The sequence below is a fragment of the Octopus bimaculoides genome, chromosome 4 (assembly GCF_001194135.2).
Source record: "Octopus bimaculoides isolate UCB-OBI-ISO-001 chromosome 4, ASM119413v2, whole genome shotgun sequence".
Lineage (NCBI taxonomy): Eukaryota > Metazoa > Mollusca > Cephalopoda > Octopoda > Octopodidae > Octopus > Octopus bimaculoides.
In genome coordinates, this window is record NC_068984.1 from 120,029,619 (window position 1) to 120,043,135 (window position 13,517).

The window sequence follows — 13,517 nt, forward strand, 5'->3', positions numbered from 1 at the left end:
GGTTCCTTATTGTTTGTTTTGAATTATATATAAATGAGGGCACCAATATCTTTTAAGTGGTTAGGGCCTCTGTGGGTCTTAATATCATATATAAATCATATATCAGTCAACTAGAGGTCAGTCTGAGATGACATTTACAGCTAGAAATAAAAAGATACACTGAGATGACTGTGGTCTTTTAATATCTGTTGCCCAAAGTGAGATTTTTTTTCATGCCAAATTACAGTTAAAATGACCTTTTTACAGGTCAAATATGTTACAAACGTATTTGAAATGATTTAAAAGTTTGTTCATTCCTCAACACCACCTTGCTTGCATACTAGATTGTATGTATGTATTGATGTATGCACACAGATGTAGACAAATGATCAAATAATTAATCCTGATTGATGGAGCTCTCCACTCCAATTAATCTTGTCTTTCTAGTATCAATCATATGATGTTTATGTATATATTCCAAAGAGGCAGATGGGTGAGGGCAATTCCATGCAAAAGGTAACAAAAACTGAAGAATTATAATAAAGCAGTGCTACCATGATTTATGTACTTTTGTGTTCCCATAAGCCAATAGGATTCAAAAAGTAAAAACAATTTTCTTAAGGATTACTGTCATGTGACCAGGGCAGCCATTTTGGATTCAGTCCAGAATATGACAATTTGTCTGCAAGTATAAAAGGTAGGTATCCAGTTCCATCCTAGAAAAAAATTAAGTTTCCATCCTGCAAAAATATATTTTCAGGAAGAACAAGAGTATAATTATTGTTTAGCAGAGTTATTTTTTTGGAATATCATCTTGCTTATCAGCAAAAACAGAATTTACTGTGGCCATTAGAATTTTTTGTATCAGTTACATTTTATCATTATAAGTTTCATCTACAAAATCCTGACAAATAATTATTTTAAAACAATGCAACCATTATGATGTACTGCAAGGGGGTGGATTTTATTCTTATACACACTACTTTATGTTTTCAGTTATGTGTACATGCTTGTGCATTGTTCATGGAAATTTCAGTCACATTATGATCAGTGACTTGCTGTATTGAAAAGTTCCCACAGTTACCTGCAATGCATGTAAAATGTCTAGACTGAATTATCTAAGACATTATGCATGTGCTGCAATAAGCTTCAAGAAATGTTATTTAGAACTTTGTGTTCAAGTGCGGCACACACTTTGAATACATAGTGTGTGGTTTTACCTATTGATCAATTCCTCATGTTCTTGATCGATTAAAAAAAAATGTGGAATACTAATTGGTATCTGAGTTTCAGTGTTGCATCATTTACACATTTCTAGGTAGAAATGTTGTGTCAGTTATGGGTACCTGTTGCGCCAGTTACATTTTGCCAAATGCACTACAGCATGTATTAAACAATAGTATTCCGTGTGAAAGCATGTATAACATCCATATGACTTTAGGTTTCTTTTGATATAAAAATTGTCTGCACAGGGTTTCCAGCCTAAATACTGTCAAGTCAGGTATCATGTCCTTTTACTGTTGTGTTAGTTAAGCAAGTATTTATTCTCTGTTATTCTCTGTTAGATAAGCTAGTTGAAACATAGAATTACAATAAATATGTAACAATATTTATGGGCCACAGTAGTTAAAGTATTCATAGATCATTACATTTCAGTTAGCTTAAGTAATATGTCAGAAGATTTTTAGTATCAAAAAGTTCTTGTAAATGTTGCATCAGTTACAATGGAATTGCTTGTGATATACATGTGACTTTCTCATGATGCTTCTCGTCTAATGTCTTATTCCTTCAATAATAAGGTAGTGAGTTAGCAGAATCATTAGTTCACTGGACAAAATGCTTACTAGCATTACATCTGTCTTTACATCCTGAGTTCAAATACTGCTGAGGTTGACTTTGCCTTTTATCTTTTTGATGTGAATAAAATAAAAACCGTTTAGCACTTGGGGTCATTCTAATTGTCTACCCCATTTCTCACAATTGTTCTCTTTGTGCCAAAGTAAGAAAAGGTTATTTCTTTTAATAATATTTTAGAATCAGTGTGAAATCAACTCTTTGTTTTGCATCGGTTTCGAAATTTCATTTCAACGATTTTCTGCTGTGGATGAATCGCCATGTCCCAGAATATGGTCCTTTTATTATTGTCTGGTACCGATTCTTTCTTGTTCATATTTCATAATGCTGCTATAGTTTCCAGTGTTTGAAACTTCTGATTCTGTCATGAATGTTCAAATACATCATTTTAATTAAGATTCTATAACAGGACAAATTCCCACTCTCTACAAATGATTTTGTGACACCCATGCTTTTCTCATGGCTATTAGCAGCATAAACGATGTGACCACTTATCAACCAGGAACTGTAGCTGAATTCTAGATTTAGCTTGCAGGAAGCTTATCTCTATTGTTCTTGCTAGAAGATGTTACATAATAATCCAATCTAATCTATTTTATGTTATACATAGACAAATATGGCTGATAATGCATTAGAGAATACTTTGTTGTGATTCACACTTGATTAATAAGATTAGAGAAAGAGTTGCTCTTAGAAGATTGCACTTTATCAAATCATGAATTTAATTGGATTTACACCACCTAGTCAAAGATCAATGATTTCCTTTTGGTGACTTAAACTTATTGCAGAAACAAAGAGAAATTGAAACTAGTGATGAATTCTTTGAAGAGAAGAATTTCCAAACATTCAGAATGTATTATGAATCTCAATAAGAAATAAGAATGGTTCTGTGGCAATCAAAGAGACATTTATAAACATTCCTATTCACTAAATCTGATTTGTTATTCCAAACTGTTTGTAAGAAATATCTTTAAATGTCAAAATAATTTTGCATTCTTTTTGGTTTTGCTGGCAAGATTTATGCAGCTGGTTTTGGATTATATTGATTTGTGGGTAAGAGAAACATTAACAATTGTTTATGACATCCATGTTGTGTGACGTTCATGACTTTCACAAAGACATTAAGCAATACTAGTGAAATAAAATGGTTTCATTTAAGCATTAAACTTAAAGTATAAACCAGATCATGAACAAGAATTGCATATTAATAATAATTTCTCATATTCTTTTTACTCTAGGTACAAGGCCCCAAATTTTTTTTGGCAGGGTGGTGGCAATCAATTAGATCAAACACTGTATGCAACTGGTACTTAATTTATTGACCCCAAAAGGATGAAAGGCAAAGTCAACCTTGGTGGAATTTGAACCCAGAATGTAAAGACAGACAAAATACTGCTAAGCGTTTCACCTGGCATGCTAATGTTTCTGCCAGCTCGCCGCCTTCATGTTTTCTCATATTAGCATAATGCAAAAAAATTTAGAGCCAGAAGGAATACAGTAAAATTAATCAACTTCAGTATTAGACTGGTACTTACATTAATGGTCCCAGAGATAGGAAAGTTAACTCCCTCTAGCATTTTTAAAGTGGGAATTGACCATTCTGAAGCACCACGTTTAAGAGGTTTTAGTTGAAAAAAAATCAAGCTCAGTACTTATTTTTAAAGTCAGGTACTTATTCTATCAGTTACTTTTGCTGAACCACTAAGTTATGGGGAGGTAAAAAAAAACACGATGGGAGGGGATGAAGACACAAACACACACACACACACACACACACACACACACATTTAAGTCACAATATATGGATTCAAGTAATAAAGCTCCTTAATGTATTATAAAAAAAGCTCCTTGACATATCATTGTACAAACCATATAAAATATATACTAATATACAAGAAAAAAAAAGATAAGGAGTATGTATGCAAATTTTTATTTAACAAAGATTTTCTTTCACCTGACAATGTAGCTCAAATTCTGCATTATTTTGAATGAATTTTTGTATTTTGTAATGTAGGCATGTAAGTAATTTATTTATTATTAAATGTAAGTTATTTGCATGTTTTTGAGTTACGAAACAAATTTGTTGTGATTTTGGGTCTTTCTTTTGTTAAATAAAAGTTCATCAAACTATTTCTCTGTCATTTATGACTTTATATATATATATATATATATATATATATATATATATATATATATATATATATATATATATATTAGCATCGTTGTTGTCGTTTAATGCCTGCTTTACATACTGGCATGGGTTGGATGGTTTGACTGAGAACTGGCAAGTCAGAAGGCTGCGCCAGGCTCAAGTCTGATTTGGCAAGGTTTCTACAGTTGGATGCCCTTCCTAACACCAACCACTCCAAGAGTATAGTGGGTGCTTTTTACGTGCCAGTGGCATGGGAGCCAGTCAGGTGGGACTAGCATCAGCCATGCACAAATGGTGCTTTTTACATGCCACCGGCATGGGTGCCAGTCAGACAGCACTGGCATATATTTACATATATATCAATGACAGACTACAACACAGTTTCTGTCTACTAAATTCACCCACAAAAGATTGGTGGGTCTGGGGCTATAGTAGAAGACACTTGCCCATAGTATTGTGCAGGGAGATTGAACTGGAAACCATGTGGGTGCGAAGCAAGCTTCTTAACCACACTATCATGACTCTACCTGTGGTAACTACATAGCTTTGTGACTGGGCTGTAGAATGGTAATAAACTCCCAGAAAGCCATAGCATATGTAACTGCAACATAAACGCACATACACACACACATACATAGTTGTATGTTTGTCTTTGTGTCTGTGTTTGCTTCCCCAACTCCACCACTAGACAACTAGTGTTGGTTTGTTTACATCTGCTAAAGCTTAGTGGTTTGGTAAAAAAAAAGAAATCAATGGAATAAGAACCATACTTAAAAAAATAAGTACTGGCAATCTGTTCTACTAAAACCCTTCAAGGCAGTGTCCCTGCATGACCAATGACTGAAACTTGAAAATATAAAAGATAAACAGTATATATAAATGGCTCAAATATAGAAAAGTGTCTTCTACAGCTCTTTAATACCCTGCCAAAACATTTGAGAGACTTGCAAGACATGGATATAGAGGTCTTCAAAACAAAACTCAATGCTTTCCTCTCCATGATACCAGATGAACCAATGGCTCGAAATGAGACACAGTTTAGGGCAGCGATGTCAAATTCTCTTATACACCAGATGTGCCATCAAAACTCTTGATTGGTCTATATCAGGTGGAGGAGAATAGCCATGCAAGGAATGTGAAGAGAGCACAGCATAAAGACGGAAAGTCACGGTGGTGCTCCAGCATGACCACAGCCACTTAGCTGAAACCCATAAATAAAATATATATATATATATATATATATATATATATGTGTGTGTGTGTGTGTGCATATATATATATATATATATATATATATATATATATATATATATATATATACATATGTATGTGCATAGGCACAGGCATGGCTGTGTAGTAAGGGGTTTGCTTCCCAACCACATCTTTCCAAGTTCAGTCCCACTGCATGGAACCTTGGGCAAGTGTCTTCTACTATAACCTCAGGCTGACCAAAGCTTTGTGAGAAGAGTTGGTAGACGGAAACTGAAAGAAGTCCATCGAATATGTGTGTGCATGAATGTACGTGTGTGTATGTACTTGTCTTTGTGTTTGTCTCCCATCACCACAGGTGCTGGTTCTTTACATCCCAGTAACTTAGTGGTTTGGCAAAAGAGACTGACAGAATATGTACCAGGCTTTAAAAAGTAAGTACTTGGGTTGATTCGTTCAAATAAAATTCTTCAAGGCAGTGCCCCAGCATGGCCGCAGTCTAATGACTGAAATAAGTAAAAGATGAAAGATATATATATATATATCAGTATTTATCTATCTAGCTGCCTGACTGCTTGTCTGTCTGTCTGTCTATCTATCTTATTTCTTTACTGCACACAGAGGGGACAAACAAGGACAGACAAACGGATTAAGTAGATTATATCAACTTCAGTGCGTAACTGGTACTTATTTAATCGACCCTGAAAGAATGAAAGCCAAAGTCGACCTCGGCGGAATTTGAACTCAGAATGTAGCGGCAGACGAAATACCACTAAGCATTTTGCCAGGCGTGCTAACGTTTCTGCCAGTTCACTACCTGTCTATCTATCTATCTATCTATCTATCTATCTATCTATCTATCTGTCTATCTATCTATCTATCTATCTATCTATCTATCTATCTATCTGCCTGCCTGCCTGCCTGCTTCATTCTATTTGTGTCTATCAAATCCAATTCACTCAAAGCTTTGTGGGTCTATGACAGAAGACACTTACCCAATGTGCCATTCTGTGGAACTGAACCCTAGACCATGTGATTGGGAAGTGAACTTCTAAATCGCACATGTTTGTGGTGCAGTTTCAATGACTGAGCCATTTCAATTAAGTCACCGTTTGTACCTAGTTTAAGTAGCTGACACCTCTCATTTGCAATTCCTTTTACACACTTTGGACTGTGTCATAAGCAAAGCTAAAGACCCAGTCTGCTTTTTGTTTTTACGGAGCCATTGTTTTGATTTTAAATTCCTCATATAAGATAAATGATAATTGAGAAAACTACAAGACAAGTTAGAAATAGAGAAATATAAACAAAAACATCAAACTTTTTTACTTTTATATTACTTCAAATTTTTGTTTTTGCTTTCACTTCTGTATATTTCTACCTTGCATTGTCATGGCTTCACCAATTCCTTTTAATTCTCTTCCACAAAGCTGCAAATAAATTACATCACATTAACACATATAAGGTTTCCTTGAAGTTGATAATTTGTTTGATATTCCAAGCCATAGCTAGGTTGTCTGTGTTTAAAATGATGTAGTCATAAGAATTTTGAAATTAAAACATGTGGTTCCAACTCTTAAACAGAATTTTAGAAGTTATACTGATTCAATGGTTCTCAAGTGTATTTTTAAGCTCAGTGTCACCTTTTCACTGGATGACATTTTACAAATATCCCATTCCCATGTTTTATCAGTTATTTTATATTTTTTTAATCATTGGATTGTGGCCATGCTTTGGTTGGTCTGGAGATAGAGTAGAAATCATGCAGTGGGACTGAACCTGAAACTATGATTTGCAAGACAAAGGTTGATTATTCTAATAAAATAGAAGATAATTTTGTCAAGTGTTATAATATCTTTGTATTCTTTATGTTAGCCAATCCAGCATATGCTTGTTTTCAGATATTGGCATAGACTAACACCTCCATATGAAATTTTTAATAAAATTATTAATGAAGGTGAGGGCTTATATAATGGTTTCAAACTTTGGCACAAGGCCAGCAATTTTAGGAGAGGGGTCAGGTGATTACATTGACTCCAGTGCCTGACTGGTGCTAATTTTATTAACTCTAAAAGCATGAAAGTTAAAGCTGACCTTAGAAGAATTTGAACTCAGAATGCAATGCCAGAAGAAATTCTGCCAAGCCTTTTTTCTGTCCAGCATGCTAACAATTCTGCCAGCTCACCACCCTTTTATAATTCTTTCTAATTTTTGGCTCAAGACCAGCAATTTTCAGAGAAGCAAGTCAATTACAACAACCCCCAGTACTTGACTGGTACTTATTTTATTGTCCCTGAAAAGATGAAAGACAAAATCAACCTTGAACTGAGAACAATGGACGAAATACTGCTAAGCATTTTGTCAAGTGTATTAACGATTCGGTCAGCTCACTGCCTTGAGGGCTTATGTAAGGAAACTATAATACTGGACCTTGGTGCATCATCAATCATGTTTTAGCTCACAGATGACAATGTCTGACTCATATTTTAATAATCTGACTCATATTTTTAGAGATATGTTTAAAAAAGGAGCATTGCACCTGATTTTGTGAAGGCGCAATGGCCCAGTGGTTAGGGCAGTGGACTCGCGGTCATATAATCGTGGTTTCGATTCCCAGACCGGGCGTTGTGAGTGTTTATTGAGCGAAAACACCTGAAGCTCTACGAGGCTCCGGCAGGGGATGGTGGCGAACCCTGCTGTACTCTTCCACCACAACTTTCTCTCACTCTTTCTTCCTGTTTCTGTTGTACCTGTATTTCAAAGGGCCAGCCTTGTCACACTGTGTCACGCTGAATATCCCCCAGAACTACATTAAGGGTACATGTGTCTGTGGAGTGCTCAGCCACTTGCACGTTAATTTCATGAGCAGGCTGTTCCGTTGATCGGATCGACTGGAACCCGCGATGGAGTGCACCTGATTTAAATATATTTTCCAGAAAAATTATGAAGCATTTAAACAATTAGTATGCCTGTCCCATAGAGCACCATCTTGTGTGTTTGGAGTACCCTCGAGAACTACTGTTCAAACAAATAGATGTCAGTTTTGGGCCATTAATTAAAGAGTCCTGCCTTAACATCCTGTGTGCAATGCACTGAACATCAGTTTGAGAGGAAAGAGGTTAAGGGGAAAAGGAAAAGAAACAGAAAAAGTGATTTGAATGAAATGCAAATTGATTCTTGCTTTAGTAATTTCCTCTCGCACAAGAACAAATTAAACAAAGGACAATATTTATTTCCAGGAATATTTGAATGCTATATTAGCCAGCCAAACAATTTAAATATAGTAAAAACAGCAGAATCCAAGGAAACTGGTGATGTAATGCAAATAGTTCAAACTGTGAAATAAATATTATGTCACAAAGAAGAAGAAAAGTCTAACATTTTGAACAGAACCACAGAACCCAATGTTGTGGAGAAAGAGAGAGACGGGGAGGGGCAGGGAGAGAATGGGAGGAACTGTCAACAGGTTTGGCAGGATGAACAAATTTGGAGACATAACAGTGAAGAACAGGTGAGGTGAGAGGGGAAATAAGTGTGAGGAGAGAGAGAGAGAGAAAAGTAAACATAGATCTTTATATATAAGACATCATTTCCTTGTATATAGTAAATTTTTGTTAGAACTGAGGGTGGATTGTTGTTTGAACTAATCATAGAAAAATATTTGACTGTGTGGCTAAGAAATTCATTTTGGAGTTGTGTGGTTTTGGGTTCAGTTCCACTGTGTGGCACCTTGGGTAAGGTCCTCTGCTACAGCCTTAGGCTGTGAGTGTATTTGGTTCACAGAAACTGAAAGAAGCTTGTTGTGTGTGTGTGTGTGTATATATATATATATATATATATAAAAGGGCGGCGAGCTGGCAAAATCACTAGCACGCCGGGCGAAATGCTTCGCAGTATTTCGTCTGCCGTTATGTTCTAAGTTCAAATTCCACCGAGGTTGACTTTGCTTTTCATCCTTTCGTGGTCGATTAAATAAGTACCAGTTACACACTGGGTCGATGTAATCGACTTAATCCCTTTGTCTGTCCTTGTTGGTCCAGTCTATGTTTAGCCCCTGTGGGCAATAAAGAAATATATATACATACATACATATACATATATATATGTATGTGTGGGTGTCTATCGCTAGCCACTAATCCTTTTTTGTATTTTCTCTCTGTTTATTTCTGTATTCTTTTCTGTCGAAGAGCGTAGGCTCGAAATGTAAAAGCCCTCTCACTTCCCAAGCGTTAAACTAATACATCTGTTTGTTGTTTACACACCTGTCCTTTTCTTTTGTTTTTTATTTTTTGTAAATTCTCATTATATATATATATAGATATAAATATTTGTCCAGCTGATGCCAGCATGTAAGGTGGACATCAAATGATGATATATATATATATATATATATATATATATATATATATATATAGGGCAATTCCATGCAAAAGAAGACAAAGACTGAAAAAATCACAAAACTGTGCTACCATGATTTATATTTGTGTTTCCATAAGCCAATAGGATTCAAAAAAGTAGAAACAGATTTCCTGCAGGACTACTGTCATGTGACCAGGGCAGCCATTTTGATTCCAGTCTAGAAGATGACAATTTGACTGCAAGGACAAAAGGTATATATCCAGTTCCATCCTAGTAAAAGATTAATTTTCTATCTTGCAAAAATGTATTTTCAAGAAGTACTAGAGTAAAACTACAGTTTGGCAGTGTTATTTTTTGGAATATCATTTTGCTTATTAGCAAAAACAGAATTTACTGTGGCCATTAGAATTTGTTGTATCAGTTACATTTTGGCATTATAAGTTTCGTCTAAAAAAACCTGACAAATAATTACTTTAAAACAATGCAACTATTATGACATGTTGTAAAGGGAGATTTTATTCTTATACACAGTACTTTATATTTTCAGTTACATGTACCTGCTTGTGCACTGTTCATGGAAATTTCAACCACATTATGATCAGTATTGTAAGGTTCCGACAGTTACCTGCAATGCATGTAAAATGTCTAGATTGAATTATCTAAGACATTATGTATGTGCTACAATAAGCTTCAAGAAACGTTATTTAGAACTTTGTGTTCAAGTGCAGCACACATTTTGAATACATAGTGTGAGTTTTTACCTTTTGATCAGTAGAATACTAATTGAAATCCGAGTTTCAGTGTTGCATCAGTTACACATTTCTAGGTCGAAATGTCGCATCAGTTACGTGTGTACCTGTCGTGTTAGTTACATTTTACCAAGTACCCTACAGCATGTATTAAACAATAGTGTTCCATATGAAAGCATGTATAACATTCATACGACTTCAGGTTTCTTTTGATATAAAAATTGTTTGCACATGTAAATTTTCTGCACAGGGTTTTCAGCATAAATACCACCAAGTCAGGTATCATGTCCTTTTACTGTTGTGTCAGTTAAGCAAGTATTTATTCTGTTAGACAAGCTAGTTGAAACAGAATTACAATACATATGTAACAATATTTAAGGGCCGCAGCAGTTTAAGTATTCACCAGTCATTACATTTCAGTTAGCTTAAATAACATGCCAGAAGGTTTTTAGTATCAAAAAATTCTTGTAAGTGTTGCGTCAGTTAAATCTAGAATGCAGTGAGGAGTGAATGGGATCTTTAATGAGAAGGAAGACAACTTGGCTCAGTTTTTGATGTTGTTAAACCTCATTAGCAAAATATAGTCTAGCAGAGACTGCTTACAATATATCTAATTTTGTCTTCCACCATTTCTGTTAACTCATTGCTCTTCAATTCTTCAAATATTGATTTGTTATATTGACCAAATATCTCAAATACTAAACATCACAGTCTGTGGAATAAGCTGCAATTAAATAATATAGTCTGTCATATCAAATGAAAATGCTTATTTATTCCAAAGTCTATAATAAAATTTATATTGGGAAGTTTGCATTTTCTGAATCAGTTTCCTTCATAAAAATTCATAAGAGATAGTTAAATTACTTTTGACAGAATTGTCAAAACTGAAAATTAATTCAACTCTGAGACATAGCTTAATCATTCATGTACACTGCTAATATCTTTGTCACGTTTTGTTTTATACTTACAGCAAAAAGAATGGCTTGCTATGTCTGTTTTGAAAGAAAAGAGAATGAAGTATTTATGAAGATTAAGATGGATATTAATAATATGAATTTTAGACGAAATCTCATATACATGGAAGACACATTTCTGTTTTGTATCTTGGGAGGGTTACAATAATAAACATACACACTGGTATGATTTAATTATTTTTACTATTCATACTCAGCTGAAGGTGGTGAGCTGGCAGAATTGTTAGCATACAGGGCAAAATGCTCAGTGTAATTTCACTCTTATCATACGCTGAATTCAAATTCTACCAAGATCAACATTGCCATTCATTCTTTTGAAGATCAATGAAAAAGTACCAGTTAAGTACTGAGGTCAATGTAATTGACTACTTCCTTCCCCAAAAATTTCAGGCCTTGTGCCTTTAATAGAAATGATTATTATTCAGCCTGAAAAGCAGTGAGCTGGCAGAATCATTAGCATGCTGGGAAAAATGCTTAGTGGCATTTCACCTCACTTCACATTTTGAGTTCAAATTCCGCAAATGTTGACTTTGCCTTTTATCCTTCCAGGGATCGATAAAATAAGTGCCAATCAAAAACTGGGGTCAATGTAATCAACTACCTGCTTCCCCCTAAATTTCAGGCCTTGTGCCTATATTAGAAAGGGTTATTATTACTAAGCTGTTGCAATCATATTCTGGCTCTCTGGCACCATTATCTCTATCTCCCTTCTAATTAATCTCAGCCATCCTTGATACATGGTTAGTCATGCATCTCCTCTGCAGCAATTCCCTCTATCATTCTGTAGCCTTCAATATCAGGCATGCAGCCACCTTTCCCTCACTCTCAAATCATTCCCATTCTGTCAAAAGGGCTTTCTCTTTTTCTTCTTTTACTTTGTCTTACATGTTAGTTGGCATCTGCACCAATCCTGGTGGCATGGAAACAAGCACCCAGTGCACAATGTAAAGTAGGTGGTTTCATGAAGGGCATCAGACTGTAGAAACCATGCCAAAACTGACATTGGAACCTAATGCAGCTTCTGCAGTTTTTCAGACTCTGCCAGATAGTCCAATACATGCCAACATGGAAAACAGATGTTAAGTAATAATGAACTGGTTAATCATTTAATTAATTACAAATCAATTTACCATTCAGTCAATCAGTCAACCAGCAAGGTTCATTATATCATTTTGGTAGCATTTGTGACTTCAATGGCATGCTTTCTTTGCTCCAGGATACCTATATACACACATATGTATATATTAGAGGAAAAGGACAACAAAAACCAAGTCAGGATGAGTATCTCAAGTAATTTAGGGTAAGGCAAATTTGAAATCTTACAGTTATTTCGGGGATATCCCAAGTGATAGGCTAGCATGTCCGTACACTGAGTATTTCGTCATCAGAGACAAGGTAAATATATATGAAAGTTCCAGACAGGGAAATCCGCAGTTTATAAGGAATAAAATAGAAGAATAAAGAGTAAGAATAGATAGAAGCATACAGACAGGAAAATAAAGTTCACTGGTCATCTTTTCCCAGAGGGTTATTTTTGATTTTACTTTCGCTCTCATTCATTCTTTCCTGCACCTATCCCATTCTTATCTTGTCTCCCTTTTTTCTTTCATTCTCCCTCTTTTCTCTCTTTCTCCTCTCTCTTCTATCCACTCACTCACAACCCACTTCTGTCTATTTTGATGCCTGTCTATCTCACTCTCTATACCCACATGGACCATTTACACCTAGTCTATTACTTCAACATGAATGCATCACTCAAAGTACTACCAAAATACTGCCTGGATTTACCTGGAATTTTACCTAAGGGCGTATACCTTCACAGAAATATAGACCAACCTCCATACCCTCTGGAAAAAGCTGAACTGTGAATTTTATTCTCCTGTCTGTATTCTTCCATTTACTTTTAGGGTTAAATAGAAATGTTCTTTTTTGTATTTGGTTTGCAAAATTCTTGATGTGAACCTATGTGTTGAATCAGATTTTGTTGTATCTTGAGAGGGTCATTTGACCAACCATTCACCAAATTAGCTCCAAGTCTGCTCTAGATCCTGGTGCAAAGAAGGCATGTCATTGATGAAGTTACAAATACTGGTGAAAGGACATAATGAACCTTGTTCATTGACTGATAGACTGAACAATTAATTAAGCAATTGATTAGTTAATTGGTTAAATGATTAACTAGTTCATTATTGTTTAACATCCTTATATATGTATATATATATATATATATATATATATATA

General features: G+C 35.1%; 1 long non-coding RNA gene across 1 annotated transcript in view; it reads left to right on the forward strand.

The window, feature by feature from the left end:
• Window positions 1-650: 650 nt before the first annotated feature.
• LOC128247692 (uncharacterized) overlaps window positions 651-13,517 on the forward strand; it is a 47,907-nt gene continuing 35,040 nt past the window's right edge. Inside the window, exon 1 of the long non-coding RNA XR_008264057.1 lies at window positions 651-676. This is a non-coding gene — a long non-coding RNA (uncharacterized LOC128247692). The remainder of the gene's footprint in view (window positions 677-13,517) is intronic.